Consider the following 14,937-nt stretch of genomic DNA (forward strand, 5'->3'; position numbering starts at 1 on the left):
TTTCCTCTTGCTCGGTAGTTACCAGTGGTAGTTCAAAGAAAAGCCCAGGAGGGGAAAATTCACTAATTTTCACTTAGTATCATAGAATGGCTTAGGTTGGAAAGGACCTGAGAGATCATCTACTCCAACGTCCCCACCATGGGCAGGGACACCTCTCAACTAGACTTGGTTGCTCAAGTCCTCATTCAACCTGGCCTTGAACACCCCCCAAGGAGGAGGCATCCACAACCTCCCTGGGCAACCTATTGCAGAGTCTCACCACCATCCTACTGAAGAACTTCTCCTCAGACCCAGCCTAAATCTACTCCCCCTCGGCTTCAAACCATTCCCCCTTGTCCTATCACAAGACACCCTTATAAAAAGTCCCTCTGCACCCTTCCTGTAGGCTCCCTTCAAGTATTGAAAGGCAGCTCTAGGGTCCCCCCAGAGTCTTCTCTAAGCTGAACAACCTCAGCTCCCTCAGCCTATCCTTATAGCAGAGCACAGTAGGACAGCTGGAATCTGGTAGCTTTTTTGCTCTCACCTATTCTTAAATACAAGAGCCTGCCCCATGGCAGCGGTGTGCTTGTGCTCATGTAAAGATCTCTTTGGGAAAGCAGATGAGGGAGAATTTTGCAAAACAATAGCCAACAACTGTTGCCTTGCTGTTCCACTGAAGGAAAAACAATTGCTTCATTAAACTGCACGTTCAGCCTTTCACACAGCCAATGTACAAATCCTTCCTTTCTCAAAAGGGCAGTTTTGATTGCCATGATGACATGGAACTGAAATGCCCATTTGAGGTTTTGGGAGGAAAAGCACATTCCTTGGCATGTGGATTGCCATGGGCTTTTAGGGTTATTTTGGAGAGCAAATTACAACATTCTCCTGCGGTTCTGAACTCCTCTGTTTTCCTTACACATGTGCACAAGTTTAGGGATGAAGAGTGGGTTTTGGCAGCTGTCTGCCAACTGTGCTATCTCATGTGTAGTCACAGTGATTAAAAATGTCTGGTCTGTGGTGGGGGAAGAGGGAGGTCACAGGAGAAGAAATACAGAATCTGGCCAGTTTCTTCTGCTGTCCTGGAGAAGGACCCAAGCAGCACAGCTAGATTCCTGCTGGGAGGATGGCTCCAGGTGAAAGGTGGCTCTGTGCCACCCTTTCACAAGCCCACAGTTGTTTTGGAGGACAACTTCCTGATCACAGTTCTAGGGATTATGTGCTGGAGTGGTTTCATAGTGTGCCTAAACCAGTATCATAGTGCCAGCAGAATTTTTTCCCCCTCATACTGGCTCCATAGAATCATAGAATTGTTTGGGTTGGAAAAGACTTCTAAGATCATTGAGTCCAGCCATTAACCTAACGCCACCATGGCCATTAAACCACATCCCAAAGTGCCATGTCTGCACATTTTTTGAACACCTCCAGGGACAGTGACTCCAGCACCTCCCTGGGCAGCCTGTTCCAATGCCTGACCACTCTTTCAGTGAAGAAATTTTTCCTAATATCCAACCTAAATCTCCCCCAGCACAATTTCAGGCCATTTCCTCTCATCCTATCATGTGATACTAGGGAGAAGAGACTGACCTCCACCTCACTCCAACCTCTTTCAGTTGTGAGGAGCAATGAGGTCTCCCTTCAGTTTCCTCTTCTCCAGAGGAGAACTAAACAACCCTAATTCCCTCAGCTGCTCCTCACCAGACCTGTTCTCCAGACCTGTTCTCCAGACCCTTCATCAGCTTTGTTGCCCTCCTGTGGGTATGCTCCAGAGCTCAGCAGTCCCTTTTATTGAAGGTTTAGGGGTGGAGAGTAGAGGGATCCAGTACTGAGGAGCAACTCGAGTCAGCTGGGGTGAGCAGAGCACAGAAGACTCTCCTTTTGGAGGAGCCAAGCTGTTCAGTGGGTGTGAGCTGTGTCAAGGATGAAGTTGCCTGGAAAGGTGACAAGCGTGGCAGCTGGGGAGGGAAAGAGGCTTTGTACCTCTTGCAGTTTTAAAACGTAAGCTTAAGACTTAGGGGAATATTTTAATATTTTAAGAACCATGAGAATTATTTTAAACAGGTGAGAGGTAAATTGCCATCTGTTCAGAAAAGGTTTTTAAGAAATAGTTGTTGTGGTTGGCTGACCTTGTTAAAAAATTTCTTTCCTGTAAGGGTTCTGGAGCCCTGGAGCAGGCTGCCCAGAGAGGTGGTAGAGTCTCCTTCTCTGGAGAGATTCTAAACCTGACTGGACATTGTGATCCTGGGCAAGCTGCTCTGGGTGACCCTACTTTAGCAGGTGGGATTGAACTAGATGGTCTCCAGAGGTCCCTTCCAGCCCCCACCATTCTGTGTGATTCCTTGTGAAGAACATGGAATGATTGTAATGATTAATATCTGCATCCTCCTCTTAAGACACTGGCACCTCCAATAAGGCTATTCCAGACTTGGAGACTTATCACTAAAGCTGCAAATGACTAAATTTGATATCACCAGGGAACTGACTGCGAATGTGGCATGTTGGAGGCATTTGAGCTGCTTCTACCTTGCAGAGCAGACAAAGCTCCAATTACTGTCAGTTACTTTCATAACTGCATGTTTTGATATTTGTAAAGATATGGCAGTTTGCTAGCACAGTCACAAGACTATTTTGTTCCTGTACCCTGGCAATATCCTACAATCAAATAAGTAATTTATTTGCGTGCTTGTGAATTCTGTACTCTATGCCCAGCACCAATAATCAAGTTATGTGAGGAGGCACTTTGTCTTGGCTCTTCTGCCACAAAGGACACAGGGTAAAGTGAGGTCTGTCGCATTTTTCTTTGCTCTGGTGCTGACAAGAAAGTCATTCATTTTGCCTCCCAGCAGAGCCAGTGGCAAGAACTGGGAGCAGTTGGGTGGTAACAACCATCAGCAGTGAGATGGATGTTCTGCAGGTGCAAATAGCATTTCCTCCTTTTGCTGAACACAGGATTATAGAAATACACTTCTGTCTCCTGTATGGACCCCCAAATTAATTTTGTAGGGAGATGCCATGTCCATTTCCAGCTCAGGCACATCTGTTTTCCCTGGGCTGTGGGCTGCAGAGTCTTGGTTGAGGGCAGGAGAGTAAATAAAGACAAAACCTAAGTGCACATTTCTTCTCTTTTCTTCCCATTTAATCTGCTGTAGATACCAGATCTTTTTTTAGCTTTACATCCTTGGTCTCCCTGGCTTCCCCCTTCCTTTCTTTCCTCCCTTGCATCATTCACATGTGTGGTTTGGGTAGGAAGCTGTAATCTTTTTATGGTTCCTTTCATTTAACAGCACCTTAACCTGCAGAATGAACCACTGGCTGTTGCTTGTTCGGTTTCCAATAAATATCCTGTTTGTCTGAATTCTGGGTTATTCACTCCACAGTTAAGGGAGGCAATTAGGCAGCTGAAAGCTCCTTGCTGCTGAGATCTGCCAGGCTGGCACACAGGGCTGTGTGTCAGCCACAAAGACTTTCCCCCTTTACTGGCAATGGCATCATTTGTGCAGTTCTTTCTCATCTTCCGTTTCAGATTTCCCATCTTCTGAAGTTAGCTTGTTGTCTCTCTTTTCTTCCTCCTTTTTTGTTTTCCTGGCTCAAATTGCAGCTCCAGAGCCATCTTTAGCATGTCTTTCCTTGCATGTTTAGGCAGAAAATTGTCTCCCAGGGGAAGGAGTGCAATGGGAAAGAACAATCTGCAAGTTCTTCCTTATCGAAACCTTTCACTGGCACAATTTAATACCTCAGTATTTTTATAGACTTTTAGTGCACTTCAAAAGAGTAGATAAATTCCAGCAAAACTGGCTGGTTCATCAAGGACCTTGTGCTAGAGGGAAGAAACACATGTCACAGTCTGACTTAACATTTTGGTGGGAATGTTTTGTCTTCCATGCACAGATTTTGTGTGTAGGCAGAAGAGGCCCTTGCACACAGTAGCAGACTCTCTGTTTTGTTTTGTGATCACCTGTAGCTGCTGAGATTGTCCTGTGGGTCCCAACAACCACATTTCTAATTACTGGCATGAGATCCCCTCTTCTAAATTCCATCTTTCACTTCCACATACTTCTGTCACAGGACATGTCCTCATCTGCTTGTCCTTTTTTCCTTCTTTTTTTCTGCTGTGAAATGTGCAAGCATGGGTAGGAGAAGCTGCAGGGAGAAGGGAATTTCTTCCAGAGGAGGAAGGTTGCTGGGGAAGAAAAGGAGACTTGTTTTGGGGCAGGAGCCTGAGGTTTGAAAAAGCAGAGACTAAAACAGCTCTTGGAAACCTCCGTGAGAACTTTACCAATGCATTCAGACCCCCTCAGCCATCATGAACTTGATTGTTGAGGAGAAGATGAACCTCAGCCCTGTACTGAGAACTTGCTGAGTTTCAGCAGGTGGAAAGTTTGATTTTGCAGGCAATGAACTGTAGATAAAAATCACAGGCTCTGTTTTAGAAAACCTATGTTACATGCAGAAAAGGGTGACTTCACCTTTCCTATGGGTTTTTTTAAATTTTTTTCTTTCTGTCAGGAATTAACAGAGACATTTGGTTTGACATCTTGATTTCAGGAAGACAAGATGCCACTTTATCAGCACGTTTCTGGAGGTGTAGATAGTTCTCCCCATTCACACCTCCTCTTGCTATAGATGCCTTGTAAAGTATTCCTGTTGTTCCAGCAACATTAATACTGTGTGCACTTACTGCTCCTTTCCTTGTGTTTGAGCAGGCAAACCAGAGACATAGAGCTGCTGTTGGCATTTAGACATGGAAAATAAATATAGTTCTTCTCGCAGATAAAGGCCATCTCTGGAGACAAATGTATAGCCAGCTCCCATGTAGTCTCAGTGCTTTTTTTTTTCCCTCCCTGACTATCTTGATTCCTGGTTGATGTGCAAAGGAATGTGGTAGTGAGGAGGCTTAAAAAGTTGAATTGTTTGATTAGATGACTGTTTCCAGATTCGACACAAGTTGCACAGGTGAGAAGGGGGGAACTAGTGAATATCTGTAGAGGTAAACTTTATAAAAAGCCCAACAGGTGTGAATGTGAATATTTGTCTTTCATCTGGGATTTCAGTTTTTGTTGTGGATTGGTTTTGAGGGTTTTTTTGCATTTGTTTGTTTTAAATAGAAAGTCTTTGAATGCAGACTGTGTAAACGCTTTGGAAATGATCAAAACTGTTAATGCATCTTTGATTTCCCCCATTGACTTCCCTGGTAGATATTGAATCTCTTCTTTTTAAGAAGAGTTTATTTCTCTGTTTCAAAAGCAGCCTCCCACTGTCCTTTGCACAGCAGGAAGCATCTCCCGCTGGCTTTCTGTCGCTTTGCCAGCCTTGAGACTTCACTTTCAAGGGCGGTTGAATGCTTTGGACTCTTCCTGTCCTTCTGCTGGAGTTGGGGAGCAGAGTCATCCAGTGCATTCTCAGCTTTGTGCCTAGCTGACCTCAAAGGTCATCTTGTCGAATCCCCCTGCAGTCAGCAGGGTCACCTTCAGCTAGATCAGGCTGCCCAGGGCCACATCAAGTCTGATTTTTGGATGTCTCCAGGGACAGGGCCTCAACCACATCCCTGGGCGACCTGTTCCAGTTCTACTTCCTCCTGATGTCCAACCTAAATCTACCCTGTTCCAGTTTCAAACCATAGCCCCTTCTCCTGTCACTCCAAGTCCTTCTAAACAGTCCTTCCCCAGCCTTCCTGTAGGTCTCCTTCAGATATTGAAGTGCAGCTCTAAGGTCTCCCTGGAGCCTTATCTTCTCCAGGCTGAACAGTCCCAATTCGTTCAGCCCGTCTTCATAGGAGAGATGCTCCAGAGAGCTGATCATCTTTGCAGCCCTCCTCTGGACCTGCTCCAGCAAGCTCATGTCTCTCTTGTGTTGGGGGTCCTGAGATGAACACAGTAGTCTGTGTGAGGTCTTACTAGAGCAGAGGGGCAGAATCACCTCTCTTGACCTACTGGCTGCCTGAATGGTGCACACCATGATCCATGGCTTCATTGCCAAACCCATGGCAGGAGCTCTCTGAGAGGTTCTGGTGGAAACTCCCTGTCTTGTGTGCTTTTTTCTGTATCTCTTTCTCTTTCCTTAAGCCAGTTGTAATAATGCTTTGTTAGATGGTTGCTGGTGATGAGGCTTTTTAATGGGAACAGCTGCTGTAAAAAACTTCCTCGAAGCCCATCTGTTTCACAGGGTTCTGTAAAAATTCTGATTTTAAGAGCACATTTTACTTAAATCCATAAAAAATGAGAAATGATCAGCTTCTCTAGGTTCTGCACAGGGACTGGGCAGTGGTTCTGAACTTCTGAAGCAACTTGTGAGGTTGAAAGCCTTAGAAAGTAAAGTGATTTGACTCACTGCTTATATTTAGTGTCATTACCTACTGCATTAGGTTCCGTTTTCTTCCAAACGTTAATGCTTTTGGTCAGGAAGGTGAAGAGGGAAAACGCCCAGCAGAAGGCATTTTTGTGCTTATCAGAGGGCAAATGCATGGGAAACATCAGGACACTGTGCTGGGTGTCAATGTTTTTTCTTTGATTTTTTTTTTTTTTTAAAGAGTCTGCAGAAGGAGGAGTATTCAGGGGTGGGAGAGGATGTCCTTCCTTTCTGCTAAGGCCTGTCAAATTGGAGGTGCTGGTGGATCCTTACTACAAGTGTGACCTGAAACCACAATGCCCTCTTCATGTCTTGATCCAGGATCATGTATCGTAAATAGATGAAATCCCAGACTTAAACTGTATCCTTCCATCTTAGCTATCCATGATGGTAATGTCTATGGTTTGGAGTATATTTGTAATTAAAGCAAAAATTCTAAGTACTGGGTTTCTGTGTAATATTAAAAATATGATTAAACACCCTTGTACTGAAGAAAATCTTCCTAAGATCCAGCTTAAACCTACTCTCCCTTAGCTTGATTTTAAAGGTCTTTTCCAACCAAAACAATTCTGTGATCCTCTGATATTTAGCCCTTGGTGCCAATATAAGAGGGGCCGTGACTGCTCAGAGTGCAGCTGGTAGAAGCAGCAATGTTTTCTTTCCCTCCTTCCCAAGTGCTCTCATCCTGGGGCTTGTTCATTTTTATGATGTGGAGCCTCTGCTGCTTGAAGTGATCGCTCTTCTAATTGATATAAATTCAAGACTTGGTGCAGGGTCTTGCAGTGTCTCCTGAGATTCCCCATGATAATCACATCATCCTGCTGAGGAACCCTGGTGAATATTCCTGCAGTGATTGTTTTGGTACTTGGCAGGGCAGAGGGTGTTAATGTGAAGCCTTCCTCAGCTGACACACGTTAAAGAAATGATTTGTGTTGTGTGCTGCAGCACTGATTTTGTTATGCTTGAACAAAGACGTTCTTGGATGTCTTTTGGTAGATGTGCACATAAACACTCTTATTAAGGCAGTGAGCTGGCATGTTGGACTGTGTTGCCTTATCACAGAATGTTAGGGGTTGGAAGGGACCTTGAAAGATCATCCAGTCCAAGCCCCCTGCCAGAGCAGAATCACCTAGAGTAGGTCACACAGGAGTGTGTCCAGGTGGGTTTTGAATGTCTTCAGAGAAGGACACTCCACAACCTCTCTGGGCAGCTTGTTCCAGTGTTCTGTCATCTTCACAGTTAAAAAGTTTTTCTTTATGTGTAGGCAGAACCTCGTCTGCTCCAGCTTGTACCCACTGCCCCTTGTCTTATCATTGGACATAACTGAGCAGAGCCTGGCTCTGTCCTCCTGACACTCGCCCGTCACATGTTTATAAATGTGAATGAGGTCACTCCTCAGTCTCCTCTTCTCCAAGCTAAGGAGACCCAGCTCCCTCAGCCTTTCCTCATATGTGAGATGTTCCACTCCATCATCTTGGTGACTCTGCACTTCTCCACAGATTAGTTTCCCAAATGGGACTTGTGTGGTGTTGGTGCTGGTCACAGGGTGAGCTTCCTGACCTCTCAAGTGCTCTCCAAGAGATTTGGCATCGTTCTGCACTGTCCCTGCATGTGCTCATGTGTGTTGATGATACTGATACTGGTCAGGCATTGGAACAGGTTGCCCAGGGAGGTGGTGGAGTCACCGTTCCTGGAGGAGTTCAAGAAACCTGTGGATGGAGAGGAACCTAAATGAAGTTTTTGACAAGGGTGAGTGCAGGGTTGTGCACCCCCCATACCAGTGCAGGTTAGCAGCTGACCTGCTGGAAAGCAGCTCTGTGGAGAAAGGCTTTGGAGTCCTGGTAGACAAGAAGTTCACCATGAGCCAGCAGTGTGCCCTTGTGACATGAGGGTCGACTGTATCCTGGGGTGCATTAAGAAGACTGTGGTCGAGAGAGGTTCTCCTCCCCCTTTACTCTGCCCCGGTGAGGCCACATCTGGAGTATTGTTTCCAGTTCTGGGCTCCCCAGTTCAGGAGAGACAAGGAACTAGTGGAGATAGTCCAGTGGATGCTACAAAGATGATGGAGCTGGAGCATCTCTTCTACAAGGAGAGGGGCTGAGACCTGGGACTGTTTAGCCTGGAGAAGAACAGACTGAGAGGGGATCTTCTCAGTATTTATCAATATCTAAAGGCTAGGGGGCAAGAGGATGAGGCCAGACTCTTTTCAGTGGTGCCCAGTGACAGGACAAGGGGCACCGGGCACAAAATGCAATATGGGAAGTTTCACCTAAACATTAGGAAGAACTTCTTTGTTGTGAGGGTGCTGGAGCCCTGGAGCAGGCTGGCCTGAGAGGTTATGGAGTCTCCTTCCCTGCAGAGATTCCAAACTCACCTGCAATCCTTGGCACCCTGCTTTGGGTGACTGCTTTAGCAGGGGGGTTGGACTTGAAGGTCTCCAGAGGTCCTTTCCAACCCCCATTATGCTGGGATTCTGTGTGGGGTACTGGCATACATATCCAGGTACAGTCCTGTGGCATGCTGCATGTCACTGCAGCTGGGCAGTCTTAGGTCTGATTGGTGTGGACTCACATTTTGTTGTTAGAAACAATGCTATGGGTTGGTTTGGCTTTTTCTGGAATCATTATGTTCTAGAAATAGGTTGATCACAGAATCCCCTTGGAAACTTATCTAGGAAGAGTTTGCCAGAATAATAACTTGCATGACCAGTTCCCTGCATGTATCTTGGGAGCTGTCAGGAGACAAGATCAAGAGATGAGCTCCAAACTATGGGTGAAGACTTCTGGCAGGGCACAAGGTGGCTGCTGCTGGTTGAGTAAAAGGGGGGCAAGTACCAAGGGACACTTTCTCAGTCAGACTCCTAGGTGTTAGCCTGTTGTTTCTGGTTAAATTGAAATGAAGGTTTGAAACTGTGTCCAGTTCTTCCATAATGAAGTGCTACATATTAGTCTTGATCAGTGAACAAGGAAAAGCAGCCCTTTGGCAGAAGACTGGTGGGCTTGACGCTGCTCGCCCTCTGTTTCCCTGCTTCTCTGTGACTTCTCTGTCTTACATGAAGGGTTGTTGTGAGACTTGTCCCACGTGAAGTCTCCGATTTTAAGAGCAGCTCTATTTTTTGACCCACAGACCCTTGATCTTGCAGTTAGATGCCTTAAGGGACAGCAGCAAATTAATTTGACATTACTTTTATGAAAATTTGGGTTGTCTTGAAAGACAGGATGGGGAGAGGTAGGCTGTGGAATCTGCTCTTGCTTTATTAAGAGAGCAAGTGAAAATGAGAGATCTTTTAGTAGCCAGCTTGACAAGGTAGAAACAAAAAGGACATTTGTTGGACAGCCATGAATCTCTCAGCTTAGATGTATTAAAGCTTTTTTATGAGCTAAGTGCTCTTTGATGGAAAAGTAAATAACATGCATCTGTCTGGGTTTTTTCAGACAGGCACTTATCATCTTGAGGCTAAGTACTGCCAAGCTGCCAGCTTCTCTTCACTCAGCCTTTAGTGCTGGCCACCATGCAACTTTGTTTGAGAAACCACACAGTGGTCAGACACTGTTTCCTTGTGGTTGTCAATAAAGATAATGGCTGCTGAAGATCCCAGGCCAAGAGCTACCATAACTTTGGTATCTTTTCAGAGACAAGGTAAAAATTTCTAGTGCTAGGAAGCCACACTCAATCTTAGCCTTTCCTGTACTAGGCAGCTGGGGAGAAGTTCACACCAGACTTGCCTGCTGGGAGCTGCTATGGCTATGTCCTGGTTGAAGGTGAGGATCGTCACTGTTGGCTGGGGGACCAAAACTGTCCTTTCTATCTTCCCTTTTCTCTTCTTCCAAGGATGTCTGGATGCAGCAGGCCTTCCTGATGGCATTAGGCTTGCAGATTTGGAAGGCTGCTGCTGCAGCCTGTTGCAACAGGAGAGGATGGGACAATGGTCTTTGGCTCACTCTCTCTGCAGACCACATGGGGGTATTCTGCAGAGCCACCCAGCTTGGCACAGTCTGCAGCAGGACATCGAGGGCATTGGTAGGCAGAAGTGGTGGCTTCCATCTCTCTGGTGGGCCTGTCCTTGCTCATCCTGCCTGCCGAGTGCATGGACTTGCTAGAGATCTAGTGGAGTGATCAAAGACATTGGGAGCATTCTGGATCAGGAGAACTTGGCCTGCCTGCTCTTTATCTGTCAAGAGAGCATTTGTTGCCAGCAGCAAGTCAAATGCCCAGACACAGAGGTCTCTAGCAAAAGAGTTTGGTGGCACATCTGATGCACAGTGGTGGTGTGTTCTCCAGTCGGCTCAGAGGTGGAACTGCTGTGAGTTACATGCCACAAAATAGTGAAGAAAACCTGCTGAAGAACCGAGAAGCTTGAAGCTATGTGGGGTGAGGTGGAGATTTCTCAAAACACAAGCAGGCTGTTTATGAAACATCACTGCAGTTGAGTCCTGCCTAGTGCTTGCACACACACAGATGCTCCTGCCAGGCTGACCTTGTTCTGAGAGCTGGTGGCTGGCTTGTGAGGCAGGGCATCCTTCCTCTGCTTGTTCATGGCACCTACACTGCAAGGTGCACCAGTCATAGCTGGTGGTACCTCTTGTGGGGATTGTTTCTGCATCTGCCTTCCCCTTCTTTGCTTTCTATCCCTGGAGCAACACAAACACTTCTCAAGTCTTTCGTCCAGGCGCTTGGAAAGCTTTCGGGACTCTTCGTACTGGAAATCCAGGAGACCTCTCCAGAGGAGGAAGCAGTGTCTCCTGTTTGTCTTGAGTTATTCTGTCACAACAATGGCTTCAGAATTTGCCTAATTTAAAAGCTCGTTTTAATCTGATGGGAAGATGTTTGTGTATTTAAAATAGTTATTCCTTACTGGGGGCCACTCCCTTCTTTTGTCCTTCTCTGCTGGACTTTTCGGCTTGGCTTCGCTAATCCACGGTGCTTGTTTACAGCAGAGATACTGGAGCATGAAGGAGGAAGTGGGTATGTTTCATACTGGTTCTGTTCCAAGCTTCCTGTGCGTGCACACGTGTGTGTGTCTGTGTGTCTCTGCGTTTCCAGCCTTCTTCATCCAGACGCTCTGCAGCCTCAGTAGAACAAGCCAAGGAGCTGGCAGAGACGCAGGGACTAGATGCAGGCGTGTTTTTTATGAACTCTTCCACCTGGTTTGGTCCTGAGCAGGTTTAGACAACGTGGGTAAAAATTCCAGTATGGCAAGCCTGGTGAGGAAGGTGCTAGTGCAGACAAAGACCTTGAGTGGTGAGTATGAGAAACTTCTTGCCTGATGGGAAAGATAACTGATCAGAAAGCGCTGGTTTAGGAGCAGGAGAAAGGGGCAGAGAGCTGGTGGGTATTGTTGTTGTTTTCATCTGCCATTGCCAGTGTGAGATGGCTGCGTGGAAATGCCAAAACCTGTGTCTGTGGAGATGATGGTTATCTAGAGAAATGCACTAGTTATGGAGCACGGTTGGTTTTAATGTCTGTTCTTTAGTCTGCCCTAAGATTTCTGCCTTAGCTTGGCTACAATGACAGCAGCACTCTCTAGGATGGCTTTTAATTCAGGAGGAGTAGGGAGCTTGCAGAAGAGGGGCATCTCAGGAGCATATAAAATGTTCTGTCAGATATGACTGCAGCACAAGATGGGATTGAGGAGAAAACAATGCTATTATATAAACTGGAGGAGAAGCAGCTTTAATGCTCTGGTTTTATTCTTTTGTTGGTGGTGGGTGCTGTCACGGGATAAGGAATAGCGTAAATACCCAACTAGATTTCAGTTAGGGGCTCTCATCTTGCAGTGATTACAGAGATCATCATCAACAGGGTTGTATATTCTGGATTTTAAAATATTCCAGTAGCAGCACCAGCCCGTGCCTGGGGTTTTCATTTAAATTTATGGTGTTTATTCAGCTCTTAATTGTGCAAATTGGAATAATTATGGAGTGTGATTATACGTGTAGCCAGTGCGTGTTTTTAAGAGGCTGGTTCAGCTTTCAGGAATTAATTTTATTATCCTTGTGTCTTTCTGGTGCAAATGTCCTTTCTTCATGTTGCTGATCTGCAGAGCAAACATCATAAACTGCCACAGCAGGAAGCGATTTTTGCAGCAGCATATCTGAGTGAATCAATCTTTAATAGGGCAGAAGGCTCTTCAATAACCTGGACTAATTAGGATGGATTTGGTCAGTTACCAGGGACCAAAACAACCCTCCCCAAGCACAGCAACTTCGCTCTGCTCCAGGGTTTGTTAAGGACAGGAGGGCACAATCTGAGACATATGTGCTGAGGTTTCTTCAAGTGCCAATTTTATCAATGTATAAACTTTAATGAAAGGTTGTTCTTGGACAAGAGGACTTTTGTGTGAGTTACTGGCCTCTGCTGATCCCTCCCAAGGCCCCAGCTGAGCCTGTATTTTTGGAGGGGACAGTTCAGACACAGATGTAAGCAGTTTCTCTTACCTGGAAGTTACAGATTGGATGTGCAAAGCATTGCTTTGGTCTTTGCTGGGAAAGAGATCTTGTTGGCAAATGCTGTTCCCTTCTAGCCCAAATTTACTAGTTGTTCTTCACTCACTCAAGACTTCTTAGAAGCAATGAAGCCTCCAGGAAAAGAGGAGATTTCACTTGAAATGGAATAATCTCCTTGATTACAATGTGACAGAGGTGGTGTGAGAAATAGATGAATGAAGAGGCAATCTCTGTAAATGATCAGGGATTATTAATCAGTCTTACAAAAAGAAACTGAGTGAAAATGTAAGGAATATAATAAAAGAAACACATATCTATGTGTTTTAATTTAAAGAATTAAAGAAATACGTGTATTTCCTTGCTTGAGAGCTGAGGAGATTGGAATGATTCTACTTGGAATTTCACTTGAAAAAAGGCAGAATGATAATAATTAATGTAGAGGGTATTTTTGACGAAAAGTCTAGCAGCTATTAGATGAGTAGAGCATACATTACACCTCACACAGATTTCTTGAGAGACGTTTTAGACCATGAGTGTTTGAAAGCATGATTCTTTGATGAGGGAAACATAATAAGCATTGGTTTGATAACTTCTAGTGTGTAGGAGGCCTACAAGAAAACGGGGAAGGGATTGTGCAAAAGGGCATGTAGCACTATAACAAGGGGTAAGGATTTTAAACTAGAGAAGGGTAGATTTAGACTGGACGTTAGGAAGAAGCTCTTTAATATGAGGGTGGTGGGACACTGGAACAGGTTGCCCAGGGAGGTAGTGGAGGCTCCATCCCTGAAGACATTCAAGATAAGGTTTGATGGGATTCTGAGCAACCTGATCTAGTTGAAGATGTCCCTGCTTAGTGCAGCGGGATAGGACTAGATGACTTCTAAAAGTCCCTTCCAATCAGTGCATTCTATGAATTCAGAATCTCTGGAGAGGTTTATTTTAGACTCAAGTCCCATTAGTTACGTGGTGGCGTTGTGTGTTAAATGTGGTTTTTAAATACCTGCAGGATGTTAGGATGTTCAGGATGCTGGGAGAATGATCTGAAGTACAGCTGGTGGGAAGGTTAGCCCAAGAGAAGGCATATATCTTATAAAACCATTTGGAGAGGGTGTATAAATACAAGCCCTACAGAGCGTGTGCTTGAAAGCAGCTTGGTTTCTTTATTTGGGGAGTCTGGGTGCCAAGACCTCAGTTCTGTCATCCCAGCCTGCTGCCCAGATCTTCATACTAGTACATGGAGAAAAGGAACACTGCCGTGGGTGGTCAGATGGAAAAAGAAAGGGCACAGGAAGGAAACGCTCTGAAGAAGCAGAAAGGACACTTCCAGTATTTATTTTCCGGTGTTTAAATTATGAGAAGCAGCAAGAATAAAGCTCTGCACCTTATTCTGTGTCACTACACGTGACTCTGGCAGAAGAAAAGTCTGCAGCAAAACAGGCTGGTGAGCATTTTGCCTTTACCATGTAGGGTCTGTGTCTGATTGCTGTTCTTTATTTAACTCTTCTCATGCCATTCAAAACATTTTCTTTAATTTCTTAAGTTCCTAGTGATTTACTTACAGGGTGTCTGAAAATTATCTTTTGTTTGTGTGTCCCAAATGTCTGCATTTGCTTAGCCACCACCAACTCACAATAGCTTCCAGAGATTGTGGGATTAATGAACTAATGAAAGAACACTGGCCTTTAGCAGGAACTTGTAAGTGGGAGCTTTTGTGTAAGAATAGGCATGGTCAGAGGCTATTTCTGCAGGACTTCAATATTCCACTTAAAGACAGCTGGTTTTTTAATGACCCCTCTGTATAAATGTGTTTAAGGTTAGTTATAGTAGAGAATTTGTGAATGCTTCATGAAGCAGTGGTGAAACAGAACATCCTAAGGTTTTGATCTTTATTTAAAACAAGAAAGGTTATAAAAAGTCAAGGTCAGAGTAGACAAATGGCATTTTGCCAGCTTAACAAATGTTGTTGTGCTTATCTCTCCTCTTCTGAGATCCCTGCACTTGAAAAATGCTGTTTAATTTGTCTGTCTTCTAGTCTAGGGCTGCAGGAGAAAATGCAAATTGCTTTCTGGATTTGGGAGAAGCTGGGATCAGCTTGAGCCATGCCCTATCTGAAGAGACATTTAAGTAAACTGAAAGTGGCAGTTCTTTTAACATTGTTTGCCTTCTA

General features: G+C 45.0%; 1 protein-coding gene across 1 annotated transcript in view; it reads left to right on the forward strand.

The window, feature by feature from the left end:
• The first annotated feature begins 11,526 nt into the window (after window positions 1-11,526).
• Window positions 11,527-14,937, forward strand: part of RASAL2 (RAS protein activator like 2) — a 158,491-nt gene continuing 155,080 nt past the window's right edge. The window contains exon 1 of the mRNA XM_054384631.1: window positions 11,527-11,565. The gene's annotated coding sequence lies outside the window, so the exon portion shown is untranslated. The remainder of the gene's footprint in view (window positions 11,566-14,937) is intronic.

This window comes from Indicator indicator, chromosome 10 (genome assembly GCF_027791375.1).
Source record: "Indicator indicator isolate 239-I01 chromosome 10, UM_Iind_1.1, whole genome shotgun sequence".
NCBI classification, from domain to species: domain Eukaryota; kingdom Metazoa; phylum Chordata; class Aves; order Piciformes; family Indicatoridae; genus Indicator; species Indicator indicator.